This window comes from Phyllobates terribilis, unplaced genomic scaffold (assembly GCF_046119375.1).
Source record: "Phyllobates terribilis strain yellow unplaced genomic scaffold, ASM4611937v1 Scaffold_207__1_contigs__length_3498100, whole genome shotgun sequence".
NCBI classification, from domain to species: domain Eukaryota; kingdom Metazoa; phylum Chordata; class Amphibia; order Anura; family Dendrobatidae; genus Phyllobates; species Phyllobates terribilis.
Genome location: NW_027362967.1, coordinates 2415645 through 2433356, shown reverse-complemented (window position 1 = coordinate 2433356; position 17712 = coordinate 2415645). Strand labels below are relative to the sequence as shown.

General features: G+C 47.3%; 1 protein-coding gene across 1 annotated transcript in view; it reads left to right on the top strand.

Annotated features, from left to right (window-relative positions):
• LOC141213689 (uncharacterized) overlaps window positions 1-17712 on the top strand; it is a 316710-nt gene that overhangs the window by 198749 nt on the left and 100249 nt on the right. The window lies entirely within an intron of this gene.

Genomic DNA, 17712 nt, shown 5'->3' with positions numbered 1-17712 from the left:
TATAGGCCATCAATATGTTTGTCCTGGAAATTCCCTTTAAGGCCCACCTGCACATACTATGTATATAATATATATATATATGGCAAAGAGTGGGAAGGGGTTAATAAAAGGCTCATAAAACGGACAAACAACACAAATATTGGTTCTATCTTTTACACATTTGGGGTAGCCCTTAAGAGGGCCGTTGGGTCAAAGAGAAAGAGAGAGAGAAGAGAGAGGGGAGGGAGAGATACCGGGAGATACCAAGAGAGAGAAAAAAAGAGAGACCCAACCAGTGCAAAGCTAAGCCGGGCAGGCGGCAGCGGCTATTTATACCCACTGCTGATCTCTGATTGGTGGAAAATCTGGGTGTGGCTGCTCTCTGATTGGTGGAAAATCTGGGTGTGGCTGCTCTGTGATTGGTCAGCATTATGACCTCACAGTGGCGATGACTCATACCTCCTGGGTGGTTCTTCTGGGTGGTTCTGTTTTCTGACTGGTGGAAATTCTAATCAGCATTATGACCTCACAGTGGCCATGACTCATGTTTCATGGACTGTTCTATCTGGGTGACCTGAAACATGCTGATCTCTGATTGGTGGAAATTCAAGTCATCTTCATGACATCACAATCAGCATGTTATTACTGCTGAGATGTTCAGTTTTTTCCTAAATTTCCTACGTTTTGTCCTAATTTATTAGCACATATATACCACTCATTCCTACAATCAAAGGGTCAGGAAACCACTCTGAAATCAATATCCTACAATTTACCCCAACAGCAAAAAAACAACTATAAACAAAATACCAAAAGATATATCAGATTATTAATATCCCCCATGCTGGTGTAATGCTCCCAATTCTGCTATAATGTCCCCAAAGCTGGTATAATGCCCCACATCCTGGTACAGTATCTCCAGTTCTGGCATAATGTCCCCCATGCTGCTATAATATCCCCTATACTGGTATAATATTATCATTGTGATATAATGTCCCCCATCCTGGTGTAACATCATCATTGTGATATAATGTCCCCATTCTGATATTGTGTCACCCATCCGGGTATGGTGTACCCCTTTCTGGTATAGTGTCCCTTATTCTGGTATAATGTCCCCCTTCCTGGTATATTGTTCCTATTCTGATATATTGTCCCCATTCTTATATAGTGTCCTTCATCTTGGTAAAATGTCCCCATACTAGTATAATGTCCCCATTCTGGTATAATGTCCCCATCCTGGTATAATGCCCCCCATTCTGGTTTAATGACCATCATACTGGTATAATGTCCCCCTTCCTGGTATATTGTTCCCATTCCTACAATCAAAGGATCAGGAAACCCCTCTGAAATCAATATCCTACAATTTACCCCAACAGCAAAAAAACAACTATACACAAAATACCAAAAGATATATCAGATTATTAATGAGCAAATAAAAGACACAATCACATAAAAATAATTTTTAGAAAGGTGTAGAAAAAATGCTGTAAAGTAAGAACGCTTCAAAAATAGAAATGTTAATGATCTATTTAATCAATTAACAAAATACAAGTGAATGAACAAACAAAAAATCTAGATCCAATCAATATTTGGTGTGACCAACTTTTCACTTTAAGGCTGGGTGCCCACGTAGCATTTTTCAAGCGTTTATGCTGCAGAATTTCCGCAGCGTAAACGCTTGTTAAACGCTAGGTTATCGGCCCCCCATGGTCCCCAAGGGGATTCCGCATGTTCTATGCACATGCTGCGGATTTTTCCGCAGCGTTTATGCTGCGTACAAAAATCCGCAGTATGTCATTTAATTTTGCGGAAGCGCAGCGGAACTCCCGCCATTGACTTGCATTGAGACGCATAGAAACCGCGACTGTACATTTGTACAAGCGGCTTCTATGCGTCTCTATGTGCGGATGGTACCCAGTTCTGGAGGAGAGGAGACTCTCCTCCAGACCTGGGTACCATTGTACCTGTAAAAAAAGAATAAAATAAATAAAGTTTATACTCACCTTTCCGAAGGCTTCTCTCTGAATGCCGCCATCGCTTGAGGACCTGCGGCGACGTCACAGTCATGTGACCGCAGGCCCTTCACCACTCTGTCTCGCGATATGCCGGCATCCAGGAAGCAGAGAGGAACGAGCGCTGCAGCCACGCCGGGGCCTCGGGGGTGAGTATAGCTTTATTTGTTTTCATTTTTATGGTTCACACTGTATAAATCCATGCTGTTTGCATGGATTTATACAGTGTGACCTAGTTGTCAAGCACTTTCCAAGTGATGCTATCGCCTGGAAAGCGCTTGTCAATCTGCATGCGGAAACGCATGTGAATCCGCATGTGGATCCGCATGTATTCTGCAGGAAAAACGCATGCACAATCTGCATGCGTTTTTTCTGCCAGGGAGATGCAGAAATGCTGCAGAAATTTTCTGCTTCATTTCTGCATCGTGGGCACATAGCCTAAAACAGCATCAATTCTTCTAGGTACACCTGCGCAAAGTCTGGGATTTTGTAATAACACAGTCAGGTGTCTGGTCATACACCATGGCAAGACTGAGCAAGAATACACAAGGGAGTTATACTACATCAGCAAGGACTCTAAGGCACAAATTTCAAAGCAGATTGAGGGTTCAAGATGTGTCATTCAAGCACTTGTGAAGAAGCACAAGAAAATGTGCAACGTCGAGGTCAGTAGATGCAGTGGTCGGCCAAGGAAACTTAGTGCAGCAGATGTATGACACATTATGGTTACTTTCCTTCAAAAGTGGAAGATGTCCAGCAGTGCCATCAGCTCAGAACTGGCAGCAACCAGTGGGACTCAGCTTCACTCATCTAATGTTCAGAGAAGACTGGCCAGAAGTGGTCTTCATAGCAGAATTGTGGTGAAAAAGCCATATCTTCCACATCAAAACAAGGCCAAGTGACTCTGACGCACCCCTGGGCCTGAGTCGCGCAGCGTTGCGCACGCGGGAGCCTACCCGGACCCGGATCCGATAGGGGTAGTAGTCTCGTGGCGGGGACCCGGTCCGTGCCCAGGGAGTCAAACTGAGCGGCAGTATTAGCAGTAGATGTTAGAATGTTCGACTACGCCACCCGTTGAATGCGGCTATGAGGCCGCCGCTGCAGGGCAGACCGCTGAGGCCGGTGGTACGATTGTGCAGCGTAGATGGTATAACCCCCAACGGGAGGGGTATGGCCTCAGGGCAGCCGACGTGAATGATGGGGGTAGCAGGAGAGCATGCAGGTAGCAGGAACCACTCAGAGACGGTGCGGTGTAGTTCAGGGTCTTTACTGGTGACAAAGGTAGACCCTCCCGGAGTACTGGCTAGTGGTCGGGGCCTGGTCAGTCCGTGAGCAGATGGGATCTCCCCTGGCCAGGCGGAGTTGTAGGCCTCCCCAACTAATTGTACTCTTCTGGCTACCTTGCTAGAGGCGTGTAAAAGTAGCCCACGTCCCTGAGTGTACCGTGTGGTGCTCACCCATATGGCCGGTGACTCGGGGCCTTTTGGTAGCTTCCGTTCCACGATGGCGGTGCTGGTCCCACGCGTGTGACCGTGCCTTCGGGTTTCTGGGCCAGAGGACCTGAAATCCCCTGCCGGTCGGTTTCTGCTGCTGGGTAAGGATTAGTCCCCACAGCCTCGGACTCCGGGTCCGGTGATAATTCTTCAATCAGGGCGAGCTCTACAGCTTCCAGCCCCTGACTCCTTTTAGCACTGCTCCCACTGAGCTCCTGATCTTTCTTTCCTATAGCTGCTCCTCTCCAGACCAGACTATGTCTCTGTCTGGGACTCCTCTTCTTCTCTCTCTCTTCTCACTCTAACCCTGCCTCAGCCCCAGTTTTATATAGGGGAAGTTCTTCCCCTCCCAGGACTGGGCAGGAGGTGTGGCATGCATAGGATTCCTGACCAGGAGACCTCCCACTTGCTCACAGACGTAATATTGCTATTACTGTGGAAACCAGACCCCTGGGGTGCCACAACTCAACTATGCATTAAAACAGAGGAACCAGGGTGTAGAAAATTGGCAGGATGTGCTCTGGACGGTTGAGTTAAAATATGAAAAATGTTATTACAGAAGAGATTTTGTTCACTGAAGGGCTGGAGAGCAGAACAATAATGAGCGTCTGTGGGCAATAGTGATGCATAAGCACGGTGGAGGCTCCTGTAAGTTTGGGGCTGCATTTCAGCAAATGGAGGTGGAAATTGGGTCAGAATTATTGGTTCCCTCAATGCTGAGATATAGAGGCAGATACTTAGCCATCATGCAATATCATCAGGGAGGTGTCTGATTGGATCCAAATGTTTTCTTCAGCAGAACAACAACCCCAAACATACAGCCAATGTCATTAAGAATTATCTTCAATGTAAAGAACAAGGAGTCCTGGAAATGATCTGGTGCCACCCAGTGGAGTAACTAGAGTCTGATAGGCCCCCACCGCCATGTTGGTCAGATGTATGGGCCCTTGTAGCGTTCTGGATCCTATAAAGAAATATGTGCTCTCTACCTATGTAGTAATGTCCCCCATCCTGGCTCCTTCTTGTAATAATCTCCCACATGCTGGGCCTTAAGCTATAACATTTTCCCCCACCTGTGCCCCTGTCTGGTAATGTCCCCATTCTGGCATCATTTCCTTCATTCTGGTTTAATGTCCCCATCCTGGTATAGTGTCCCCATTCTGATATAATGTCCCCATTTTGGTATAATGTCTCTAACCTGGTATAATATTCCCCATGCTGGTGTAATGCTCCCAATTCTGCTATAATGTCCCCAAAGCCGGTATAATGCCCCACATCCTGGTATGGTATCTCCAATTCTGGCATAAGGTCCCCCATGCTGCTATAATATCCCCCATACTGGTATAATATTATCATTGTGATATAATGTCCCCCATCCTGGTGTAACATCATCATTGTGATATAATGTCCCCATTCTGATATAGTGTCACCCATCCGGGTATGGTGTACCCCTTTCTGGTATAGTGTCCCTTATTCTGGTATAATGTCCCCAATTCTGTTATAATTTCCCCATTCTGATATAATGTCCCCATTCTGATATAATGTCCCCATTCCTGGTATATTGTACCCATTCTGATATATTGTCCCCATCCTGGTTTAATGTCCCTCGCCCTGGTTTAATGTCCCCCATCCTGGTACAATGCACTCCATTCTGTTACAGTGTCTCACATTCTGGCATAATGACCTAATTCTGATATAATGTCCCCATTCTGGTATAATGTACCCATTCTGGCATAATGTCCCCCATCCTGGTACGGTATCTACTTAGCTGCCATCCTGGGGATGGGTTATCAATATCAGATCGGTGGACTCCGACACGCGGCACTGGCTCTACCCATCAGTTGTTTGCAACGCTCAGATGTAAATAGTTTGAAGATCTGAACATCACTGCTCCATTCACTGTACTGTGGGTCCTGCAAGTCAGCTAATATTCATGTAATAGGAGCTGATCTGCAGCACCAGGTGGCAGCCACTACACAGTGACCAGAGCTGTGATGTTCAGCTCCTCAACAATGTTTACATCTGACCTCTGCCGGAGTTTCAAACAACTGAGTAGTGGAGGTGCCACGTGCCGGACCCCCACAAATCTGATATTAACCCCTTCCTGATGTCAGGTGTAATAATATGTACCTGTGACCTGGGCCTATTGGACCAGGTGCGTATTATTATGCCTTGGCGATCACACCCACACAGAGGCTGTGCTGGCGCGATCGCTGCCGGGTGTCAGCTGATTCTCACAGCCAACACCCGTTGCTTTGTGCCAGGAGTCGTGCCGCACCGCTCCCTCGAAATGTTGCGAACTAAGTCGATCGCAGCATTCCGGGAGCAGGGGGAGGTAAGCGCGACTCTCTTACCTTGAATCAAAAACCGCACTGTGAGCACGGGGTCCCGATCGTTGCTATGGTGACCCGATGTCGTCATGACAACATCCGGGTCACCAGAAAGTTACTTTGATCATGCGCAGTGCACAATCAAAATAACTTCTGCGTGTGCAGCGCTGACAGGCTGCATAGCATAGAGATGCTGCTGCTGCATCTCTATGCTGTACAAGCGATCGGCCTGCAAAAAATGAAAGTCCCATAGTGGGACAAAGTGTAAAAGTAAAAAAAAGTGTAAGAAAGTGAAAAAAAAAAAATATATATATATATATATATATATATATATATATACATAATCAAAATATTTTTTTTAAATGAAAAAATAATCTACAAAAAATAAAACATATACTGTACCATAAATAAAATTTGGGTAAACGGATAAATCCAACGTCCAGACTTCCTTCTTAAAAACTTGTCTTTATTAAATGCGTTCCATAAAAAAATTCACATTCCAGTTAAAATGCCAGGCATATCTGTTTTGCAGTCCTGCAGCATATTAACCCTTTGTTTGTTCTCCACTATGTCATTAGCCCTGTTCAGCATCCACCTGGGATATTTCCTTTGCATTAGTCTCCCTGCAGCCTGCTCAGCATGATGTTCATAGCAGGAAGGGAGGGTCGAATTCCTCTTAAGGGTATGTGCACACTATCAGGATTTGAAGCAGAAATTTCCTGAGCATTTTTGCCTCTCCCTGGCAGAAAAAAGGAGATTTTTGTGTACTCACTGTAAAATCTCTTTCTCTTAGCCTCTAATTGGGGGACACAGGACCATGGGTGTTATGCTGCTGTCCACTAGGAGGCGACACTATGCATAATCTGAAAAAGATTAACCGTGGCTCCTCCTCTGCAGTATACACCCCTGGACGGCATAAGCCTTCTCCAGTTTTGTGCAAAAGCATTAGGAGGAACGTAACATGGATAACATAACCATGCCTATAAGAAGGCAACTACAGTTATATGAAAAAGTTTGGGCACCCCTATTAATCTTAAGCTTAATGTTTTATAAAAATTGGTGTTTTTGCAACAGCTATTTCAGTTTGATATATGTAATAACTGTTGGACACAGTAATGTTTCTGCCTTGAAATGAGGTTTATTGTACTAACAGAAAATGTGCAATCTGCATTCAAACAAAATTTGACAGGTGCATAAGTATGGGCACCCTTATCATTTTCTTGTTTTAAATACTCCTACCTACTTTTTACTGACTTACTAAAGCCCTTTTTTTGGTTTTGTAACCTCATTGAGCTTTGAACTTCATAGGCAGGTGTATGCAATCATGAGAAAAGCTACTTAACCCCTTAAGCCCCAAGGGTGGTTTGCACGTTAATGACCAGGCCAATTTTTACAATTCTGACCACTGTCACTTTATGAGGTAATTACTCTGGAACGCTTCAACGGATCCCCCTGATTCTGAGACTGTTTTTTCGTGACATATTGTACTTCATGATTGTGGTGAAATTTCTTCGATATCACTTGCGTTTATTTGTGAAAAAAACGGAAATTTGGCGAAAATTTTGAAAATTTTGCAATTTTCAAAATTTGAATTTTTGAGCCCTGAAATCAGAGAGATATGTCACACAAAAGAGTTAATAAATAACATTTCCCACATGTCTACTTTACATCAGCACAATTTTGGAACCCAAATTTTTTTTTGTTAGGGAGCTATAAGGGTTAAAAGTTCACCAGCGATTTCTCATTTTTCCAACAAAATTTACAAAACCATTTTTTTAGGGACCACATCACATTTGAAGTCACTTTGAGAGGTCTTTATGACAGAAAATACCCAAAAGTGACACCATTCTAAAAACTGCACCCCTCAATGTGCTCAAAACCACATTCAAGAACTTTATTAACCCTTCAGGTGCTTCACAGGAATTTTTTGAATGTGGAAGAAAAAAATGAACATTTAACTTTTTTCACAAAAATGTTACTTTAGACCCAATTTTTTTATTTTCACAGGGGTAACAAGAAGAAATGGACCCCAAAAATTGTTGTGCAATTTCCCCTGAGCACGCAGATACCCAATATTTGGGGAAAAAACACTGTTTGCGCGCACGGCAGGGCTCGGAAGGGAAGGAGCGCCATTTGACTTTTTGATTGTAAAATTTGCTTGAATAATTAGCGGACACCATGTTGCGTTTGGAGAGCCCCTGTGTCCCCAAACATTGGAGCTCCCCCACAAGTGACCCCATTTTGGAAACTAGATCCCCTAAGGCACCTATCTAGATGCATAGTGAGCACTTGGAACCCCCAGGTGCTTCACAAATTGATTCGTAACAATGAAAAAGTGAAAAAAAAAACACTTTTTCATTTTATGAATCAATTTGTGAAGCACCTGAGGGTTCCAAGTGCTCACAATGCATCTAGATAGGTGCTTTTGGGGGTCTAGTTTCCAAAATGGGGTCACTTGTGGGGGAGCTCCAATGTTTGGGCACACAGCGGCTCTCCAAACGCAACATGGTGTCGCTAACAATTTGAGCCGATTTTCCGTTAAATTTGTTAGAGGACACCATGTTGCATTTAGAGAGTCCCTGTGTGCCCAAACATTGGAGCTCCCCCACAAGTGACCCCATTTTGGAAACTAGACCCCCCAAGGCACCTATCTAGATGCATAGTGAGCACTTGGAACCCCAAGGTGCTTCACAAATTGATTCGTAACAATGAAAAAGTGAAAAAAAAACACTTTTTCATTTTTATGAATCAATTTGTGAAGCACCTGAGGGTTCCAAGTGCTCACAATGCATCTAGATAGGTGCCTTGGAGGGTCTAGTTTCCAAAATGGGGTCACTTGTGGGGGAGCTCCAATGTTTGGGCACACAGCGGCTCTCCAAACGCAACATGGTGTCGCTAACAATTTGAGCCGATTTTCCGTTAAATTTGTTAGCGGACACCATGTTGCATTTGGAGAGTCCCTGTGTGCCCAAATATTGGAGCTCCCCCACAAGTGACCCCATTTTGGAAACTAGAACACCCAAGGCACCTATCTAGATGCATAGTGAGCACTTGGAACCCTCAGGTGCTTCACAAATTGATTCATAAAAATGAAAAAGTGTTTTTTTTTTCACTTTTTCATTGTTATGAATCAATTTGTGAAGCACCTGGGGGTTCCAAGTGCTCACTATGCATCTAGATAGGTGCCTTGGGGGGTCTAGTTTCCAAAATGGGGTCACTTGTGGGGGAGCTCCAATGTTTGGGCACACAGCGGCTCTCCAAACGCAACATGGTGTCGATAACAATTTGAGCCGATTTTCCGTTAAATTTGTTAGCGGACACCATGTTGCATTTGGAGAGCCGCTGTGTGCCCAAATATTGGAGCTCCCCCACAAGTGACCCCATTTTGGAAACTAGGCCCCAAAAGGCACCTATTGAGATGCATAGTGAGCACTTGGAACCCCCAGGTGCTTCACAAATTGATCCATAAAAATGAAAAAGTGTTTTTTTTTCACTTATTCAATTTTATGAATCAATTTGTGAAGCACCTGAGGGTTCCAAGTGCTCACAATGCATCTAGATAGGTGCCTTGGGGGGTCTAGTTTCCAAAATGGGGTCACTTGTGGGGGAGCTCCAATGTTTGGGCACACAGCGGCTCTCCAAACGCAACATGGTGTCGCTAACAATTTGAGCCGATTTTCCGTTAAATTTGTTAGAGGACACCATGTTGCATTTAGAGAGTCCCTGTGTGCCCAAACATTGGAGCTCCCCCACAAGTGACCCCATTTTGGAAACTAGACCCCCCAAGGCACCTATCTAGATGCATAGTGAGCACTTGGAACCCCAAGGTGCTTCACAAATTGATTCGTAACAATGAAAAAGTGAAAAAAAAACACTTTTTCATTTTTATGAATCAATTTGTGAAGCACCTGAGGGTTCCAAGTGCTCACAATGCATCTAGATAGGTGCCTTGGAGGGTCTAGTTTCCAAAATGGGGTCACTTGTGGGGGAGCTCCAATGTTTGGGCACACAGCAGCTCTCCAAACGCAACATGGTGTCGCTAACAATTTGAGCCGATTTTCCGTTAAATTTGTTAGCGGACACCATTTTGCATTTGGAGAGTCCCTGTGTGCCCAAATATTGGAGCTCCCCCACAAGTGACTCCATTTTGGAAACTAGACCACCCAAGGCACCAATCTAGATGCATAGTGAGCACTTGGAACCCTCAGGTGCTTCACAAATTGATTCATAAAAATGAAAAAGTGTTTTTTTTTTCACTTTTTCATTGTTATGAATCAATTTGTGAAGCACCTGGGGGTTCCAAGTGCTCACTATGCATCTAGATAGGTGCCTTGGGGGGTCTAGTTTCCAAAATGGGGTCACTTGTGGGGGAGCTCCAATGTTTGGGCACACAGCGGCTCTCCAAACGCAACATGGTGTCGATAACAATTTGAGCCGATTTTCCGTTAAATTTGTTAGAGGACACCATGTTGCATTTAGAGAGTCCCTGTGTGCCCAAACATTGGAGCTCCCCCACAAGTGACCCCATTTTGGAAACTAGACCCCCCAAGGCACCTATCTAGATGCATAGTGAGCACTTGGAACCCCAATGTGCTTCACAAATTGATTCGTAACAATGAAAAAGTGAAAAAAAAACACTTTTTCATTTTTATGAATCAATTTGTGAAGCACCTGAGGGTTCCAAGTGCTCACAATGCATCTAGATAGGTGCCTTGGAGGGTCTAGTTTCCAAAATGGGGTCACTTGTGGGGGAGCTCCAATGTTTGGGCACACAGCGGCTCTCCAAACGCAACATGGTGTCGCTAACAATTTGAGCCGATTTTCCGTTAAATTTGTTAGCGGACACCATGTTGCATTTGGAGAGCCGCTGTGTGCCCAAATATTGGAGCTCCCCCACAAGTGACCCCATTTTGGAAACTAGACCCCCCAAGGCACCTATCGACATGCATTGTGAGCACTTGGAACCCTCAGGTGCTTCACAAATTGATTCATAAAAATGAAAAAGTGTTTTTTTTTTCACTTTTTCATTGTTACGAATCAATTTGTGAAGCACCTGGGGGTTTCAAGTGCTCACTATGCATCTAGATAGGTGCCTTGGGGGGTCTAGTTTCCAAAATGGGGTCACTTGTGGGGGAGCTCCAATGTTTGGGCACACAGCGGCTCTCCAAACGCAACATGGTGTCGCTAACAATTTGAGCCGATTTTCCGTTAAATTTGTTAGCGGACACCATGTTGCATTTGGAGAGCCGCTGTGTGCCCAAATATTGGAGCTCCCCCACAAGTGACCCCATTTTGGAAACTAGGCCCCCCAAGGCACCTATTGAGATGCATAGTGAGCACTTGGAACCCCCAGGTGCTTCACAAATTGATCCATAAAAATGAAAAAGTGTTTTTTTTTTCACTTATTCAATTTTATGAATCAATTTGTGAAGCACCTGAGGGTTCCAAGTGCTCACAATGCATCTAGATAGGTGCCTTGGGGGGTCTAGTTTCCAAAATGGGGTCACTTGTGGGGGAGCTCCAATGTTTGGGCACACAGCGGCTCTCCAAACGCAACATGGTGTCGCTAACAATTTGAGCCGATTTTCCGTTAAATTTGTTAGCGGACACCATGTTGCATTTGGAGAGTCCCTGTGTGCCCAAATATTGGAGCTCCCCCACAAGTGACCCCATTTTGGAAACTAGACCACCCAAGGCACCTATCTAGATGCATAGTGAGCACTTGGAACCCTCAGGTGCTTCACAAATTGATTCATAAAAATGAAAAAGTGTTTTTTTTTTCACTTTTTCATTGTTATGAATCAATTTGTGAAGCACCTGGGGGTTCCAAGTGCTCACTATGCATCTAGATAGGTGCCTTGGGGGGTCTAGTTTCCAAAATGGGGTCACTTGTGGGGGAGCTCCAATGTTTGGGCACACAGCGGCTCTCCAAACGCAACATGGTGTCGATAACAATTTGAGCCGATTTTCCGTTAAATTTGTTAGCGGACACCATGTTGCATTTGGAGAGCCGCTGTGTGCCCAAATATTGGAGCTCCCCCACAAGTGACCCCATTTTGGAAACTAGACCCCCAAAGGCACCTATCGAGATGCATTGTGAGCACTTGGAACCCTCAGGTGCTTCACAAATTGATTCATAAAAATGAAAAAGTGTTTTTTTTTTTCACTTTTTCATTGTTACGAATCAATTTGTGAAGCACCTGGGGGTTTCAAGTGCTCACTATGCATCTAGATAGGTGCCTTGGGGGGTCTAGTTTCCAAAATGGGGTCACTTGTGGGGGAGCTCCAATGTTTGGGCACACAGCGGCTCTCCAAACGCAACATGGTGTCGCTAACAATTTGAGCCGATTTTCCGTTAAATTTGTTAGCGGACACCATGTTGCATTTGGAGAGCCGCTGTGTGCCCAAATATTGGAGCTCCCCCACAAGTGACCCCATTTTGGAAACTAGGCCCCCCAAGGCACCTATTGAGATGCATAGTGAGCACTTGGAACCCCCAGGTGCTTCACAAATTGATCCATAAAAATGAAAAAGTGTTTTTTTTTTCACTTATTCAATTTTATGAATCAATTTGTGAAGCACCTGGGGGTTCCAAGTGCTCATTATGCATCTAGATAGGTGCCATGGGGGGTCTAGTTTCCAAAATGGGGTCACTTGTGGGGGAGCTCCAATGTTTGGGCACACAGGGACTCTTCAAATGCCACATGGTATCCGCTAACAATTTGAGCCGACAATTTGTTAGCGGATACCATGTTGCATTTGAAGAGTCCCTGTGTGCCCAAACATTGGAGCGCCCCCACAATTGACCCCATTTTGGAAACTAGACCCCCCAAGGCACCTATCTAGATGCATAATGAGCACTTGGAACCCCCAGGTGCTTCACAAATTGATTCGTAAAATTGAATAAGTGAAAAAAAAACACTTTTTCATTTTTATGGATCAATTTGTGAAGCACCTGGGGTTTCCAAGTGCTCACTATGCATCTAGATAGGTGCCTTGGGGGGTTTAGTTTCCAAAATGGGGTCACTTGTGGGGGAGCTCCAATGTTTAGACACACAGGATCTCTCCAAACGCGACATGGTTCCAATTTGTTAGCGGACACCATGTTGCGTTTGGAGAGCCCCTGTGTGTCTAAACATTGGAGCTCCCCCACAAGTGACCCCATTTTGGAAACTAGACCCCCCAGGGAACTTATATAGATGTGTGGTGAGCCCATTGAACCCCCAGGTGCCTCTCAGAAAATCATAATGTTGACTTGTGAAAATAAAAAAAAACACATTTTTTCCACAAAAATGCAAAAAAAAATATTTTCACAAGGGTACTAGGAGAAATTGCACCCCATAAGTTGTTGTGCAATTTCTCCTGAGTACTCATATACCCCATGTGTTGGAAAAAAACTACTGTTTGGGCGCATGTAAGGGCTCGGAAGGGAAGGAGTGACGCTTTTGAACGCAGACTTTGATGGAATGGTCTGCGGGCGTCATGTCATGTTCTCAGAGCCCTTGATGTGCCTAAACAGTGAAATGCCTAACAAGTGCCCCCTTTTTGGTAGTGTTAGTTGATTTTTGAATTTTGTAATGTAGTGTTATACATCAGTTGTGTAGGACAATCTGACGAACACTACACAACTGATGTATGACAACCTGACGAACACTACGTCAGCTGTGCAGTGTTCGTCAGGTTGTCATACTTCATAAATTAATTCAATAGTCCATCGAAGTATGGTACCTTTTGAAGCAGTCTTTCATACACAGGCCAGGTTTGTCAGGGCAGGTGTCACATTGATAAATGGTGTCCTTGCGTATTCCACTTTTATAACACACTCGGCACCTCTTTTGTGACTTTCCTTTTTTTCCGCTGTGAGGGATCTGCCCTGGGAAATGCTGGCCTGGTACAATTCTTGGTCCTTCAATTCCAGAAGTACTGGGGCCCTCTCTGTCACTGCTGCCAAATATCAGGGCCTTGATAACTGTTTCCTGAAACTGAAGGTACGACGCAGAAGTCTGGCCTGCACATTGTGACAGAAGGAAAGCATTGTGCATTGCCATCTGTACAATGTGCACGGCCAGCTTCTTGTACCACACTCTGGACTTTCTCAAAGCACTGTATGGCTGGAGGACTTGATCAGAGAGATCAACTCCCCCCATGTACTTGTTGTACCCCACTACACAGTCTGGTTTGACGACCTGTGTAGTGGAACCTCGTACAGTGCTGAGTGTGCTGCCATCACCATGTATGGTGGTCAAGAAAAGGACATCCCTTTTGTCCTTGTACTTGACCATCAACAGGTGGTCGCTACATTGGGCTCTGCTCTCACCCCTTTTGAGCAGCTGCCCAATTAGCGTCTTTGGGAGGCCTTTCTGAATTTTGCGGACAGTACCGCAGGCTGCGGTACGTCGCGCAGAGAGGGACTGGAAGAGCGGGATACTTGTATAAAAGTTATCCACGTAGAAGTGATAACCTTTATCAAGCAGTGGGTGCACCAAGTCCCACACAATTTTCCCACTCACTCCCAGAACAGGGGGGCATTCAGGGGGTTCAATCCGGGAGTCCTTCCCTTCATAAACTCTAAACTTGTGAGTGTATCCTGAGGTACTCTCACAAAGTTTATACAGCTTGATCCCATACCTTGCCCTCTTACTGGGCAGGTACTGCCGGAATCCAAGCCGCCCCTTAAAAGAAATTAAGGACTCATCCACACAAATGTCCCTTTGGGGCACGTACACTTCACCAAACTTGTTGTTGAAGTGTTCGATGACCGGCCGAACTTTGAAAAGACGATCAAAGTTCGGGTCATCGCATGCAGGACACCTTGCATTATCTTGGTAATGCAAGAACTTGTAGATGGCCTGAAAACGTGTCCGGGGCATGACCATTCGGAACACTGGAGTGTTATACAAAACGTCAACACTCCAGTATTGCCGAAGCTCGGGCTTCTTCAAGTTCCCCATAAGAAGGACCAGGCCCCAAAACTTCATCATTTCTACTGCGTCTACAGGAGACCAGTTAGAAAATGATGAAGAGGGGTTTTGTTCTAAAAATTGATGAGCGTATAAATTAGTTTGGCCCACCATGAGGTTTATAAAATCCTCAGAGAAAAAGACTTTGAAAAAGTCTATTTCTGTGAGGCCGGTGGTGTCAAACTTGATTCCTGATTCCGCTACGAAATCAGGAATCAGCGGCTCATAATTTTCGGGGGGCGAAGTCCATATAGGCTCAGTAGTGGGGGGCGCTGGAACATCTCTCCTGCGACGACGGCGGGGCGGGCCAGCAGAACCTGAGGAAGAGGAGGAAGAAGAGAAGGAGGAAGATGACGAGGAGTCGGAAAGAAATGTGGGATCCTCACCCTCACTGTCAGTGTCGGAGGCAAGAATAGCGTAAGCCTCCTCCGCTGAATAATGAGTTTGGGATGAGCAGGACATTGTTTGTTATGTATGTGGTGCGTGTGTGTCAATTCTTTGAGAGTGTGTGTGTGTCAGTACTTTATTTAGAGTGTGTGGAAAAAGGAAATACTGTATGTGGTGCAAACAGCGAGCACGAGTGTGGATTGGTGAACTATGCCACCGATCAATACTCGGCGGCTGCTGGATGTGCGCACAAATGTGTGGGGAGTGGGAAGAGGGGAATTGGGTTGGATGAGGGGAGATCAGATTACTTACCAAAGTCCTCTCTGTTCTTTCAGGACCGGGAGCCCGTAGCAGGAGCCCGGCGCTGGTGACCGGGAGCCCGGCGCTGGTGACCGGGAGCCTGGAGCAGGAGACCGGGAGCCCGGAGCAGGAGACCGGGGGCCCGGAGCAGGAGACCGGGAGCCCGGAGCAGGAGACCGGGGGCCCGGAGCAGGAGACCGGGGGCCCGGAGCAGGAGACCGGGAGCCCGGAGCAGGAAGACGGGAGCCCGGAGCAGGAAGACGGGAGCCCGGAGCAGGAGACCGGGAGCAGGAGACCGGGGGCCCGGAGCAGGAGACCGGGGGCCCGGAGCAGGAGACCGGGAGCCCGGAGCAGGAAGACGGGAGCCCGGAGCAGGAGACCGGGAGCCCGGAGCAGGAAGACGGGAGCCCGGAGCAGGAGACCGGGAGCCCGGAGCAGGAAGACGGGAGCCCGGAGCAGGAGACCAGGAGCACAGAGCAGGAGACTGGTACTGGAGCTGGAGATCAGAAGCAAAAGAATTAAAGAATTAACAGGGACACTGGGGTGAGGCGGATTGGGATGGGAAGGGGGTAAAAAGACAGGGGAGTGGGAAGAGGGGTAAAAAGACAGGAGAGTGGGAAGAGGGGGATTGGGGTGGATGAGGGGAGATCAGAGATGGACTTACCAAAGGGTCAGCAGGACTGGAACAGAAGACCCAGAGCAGGAGCCCGGGAGCCCGGAGCAGGAGACCAGGAACCCGGAGCAGGAGACCAGGAGCCCGGTGCAGGAGACCAGGAGCCCGGTGCAGGAGACCAGGAGCCCGGCGCTGTTGACCGGGAGCCCGAAGCTGGTGACCGGGAGCCCGGCGCAGGAGCCCGGGAGCAGTAGACCAGGAGCCCGGAGCAGGAGACCAGGAGCCTGGAGCAGGAGACCAGTACTGGAGCTGGAGATCAGAAGCAAAAGAATTAACAGGGACACTGGGGTGAGGCGGATTGGGGTGGGAAGGGGGGTAAAAAGACAGGGGAGTGGGAAGAGGGGTAAGAAAACAGGGGAGTGGGAAGAGGGGGATTGGGGTGGATGAGGGGAGATCAGAGATGGACTTACCAAAGGGTCAGCAGGACTGGAACAGAAGACCCAGAGCAGGAGACCAGGAGCCCGGTGCAGGAGACCAGGAGCCCGGTGCAGGAGACCAGGAGCCCGGTGCAGGAGACCGGTACTGGAGCTGGAGATCAGAAGCAAAAGAATTAACAGGGACACTGGGGTGAGGCGGATTGGGATGGGAAGGGGGGTAAAAAGACAGGGGAGTGGGAAGAGGGGTAAAAAGACAGGAGAGTGGGAAGAGGGGGATTGGGGTGGATGAGGGGAGATCAGAGATGGACTTACCAAAGGGTCAGCAGGACTGGAACAGAAGACCCAGAGCAGGAGACCAGGAGCCCGGTGCAGGAGACCAGGAGCCCGGTGCAGGAGACCAGGAGCCCGGTGCAGGAGACCGGTACTGGAGCTGGAGATCAGAAGCAAAAGAATTAACAGGGACACTGGGGTGAGGCGGATTGGGATGGGAAGGGGGGTAAAAAGACAGGGGAGTGGGAAGAGGGGTAAAAAGACAGGAGAGTGGGAAGAGGGGGATTGGGGTGGATGAGGGGAGATCAGAGATGGACTTACCAAAGGGTCAGCAGGACTGGAACAGAAGACCCAGAGCAGGAGACCAGGAGCCCGGTGCAGGAGACCAGGAGCCCGGTGCAGGAGACCAGGAGCCCGGTGCAGGAGACCGGTACTGGAGCTGGAGATCAGAAGCAAAAGAATTAACAGGGACACTGGGGTGGGAAGGGGGGTTAAAAGACAGGGGAGTGGGAAGAGGGGTAAAAAGACAGGGGAGTGGGAAGAGGGGGAAGAGGGGGATTGGGGTGGATGAGGGGAGATCAGAGATGGACTTACCAAAGGGTCAGCAGGACTGGAACAGAAGACCCAGAGCAGGAGACCGGGAGCCCGGCGCTGGTGACCAGGAGCCCGGCGCTGGTGACCAGGAGCCCGGCGCTGGTGACCGGGAGTGGAGCTGGAGACTCGGACCAGAGCTGGAGACCGCTGCAGGACGCAGAAAAAAAAGGTAAGGGGGGGTAAAAAGAGGGGGGAGGGGGGATTGGGGTGGATGAGGGGAGAACAGACTTACCAAAGTCTTCTCTGCAGGATCAGCAGCAGGCTCTGGAGCAGGAACCACAGCAGGTCAGGAGCAGAAGATCCAGGAGCTGGAGCAGAAGATCCAGGACGCTGGAACAGA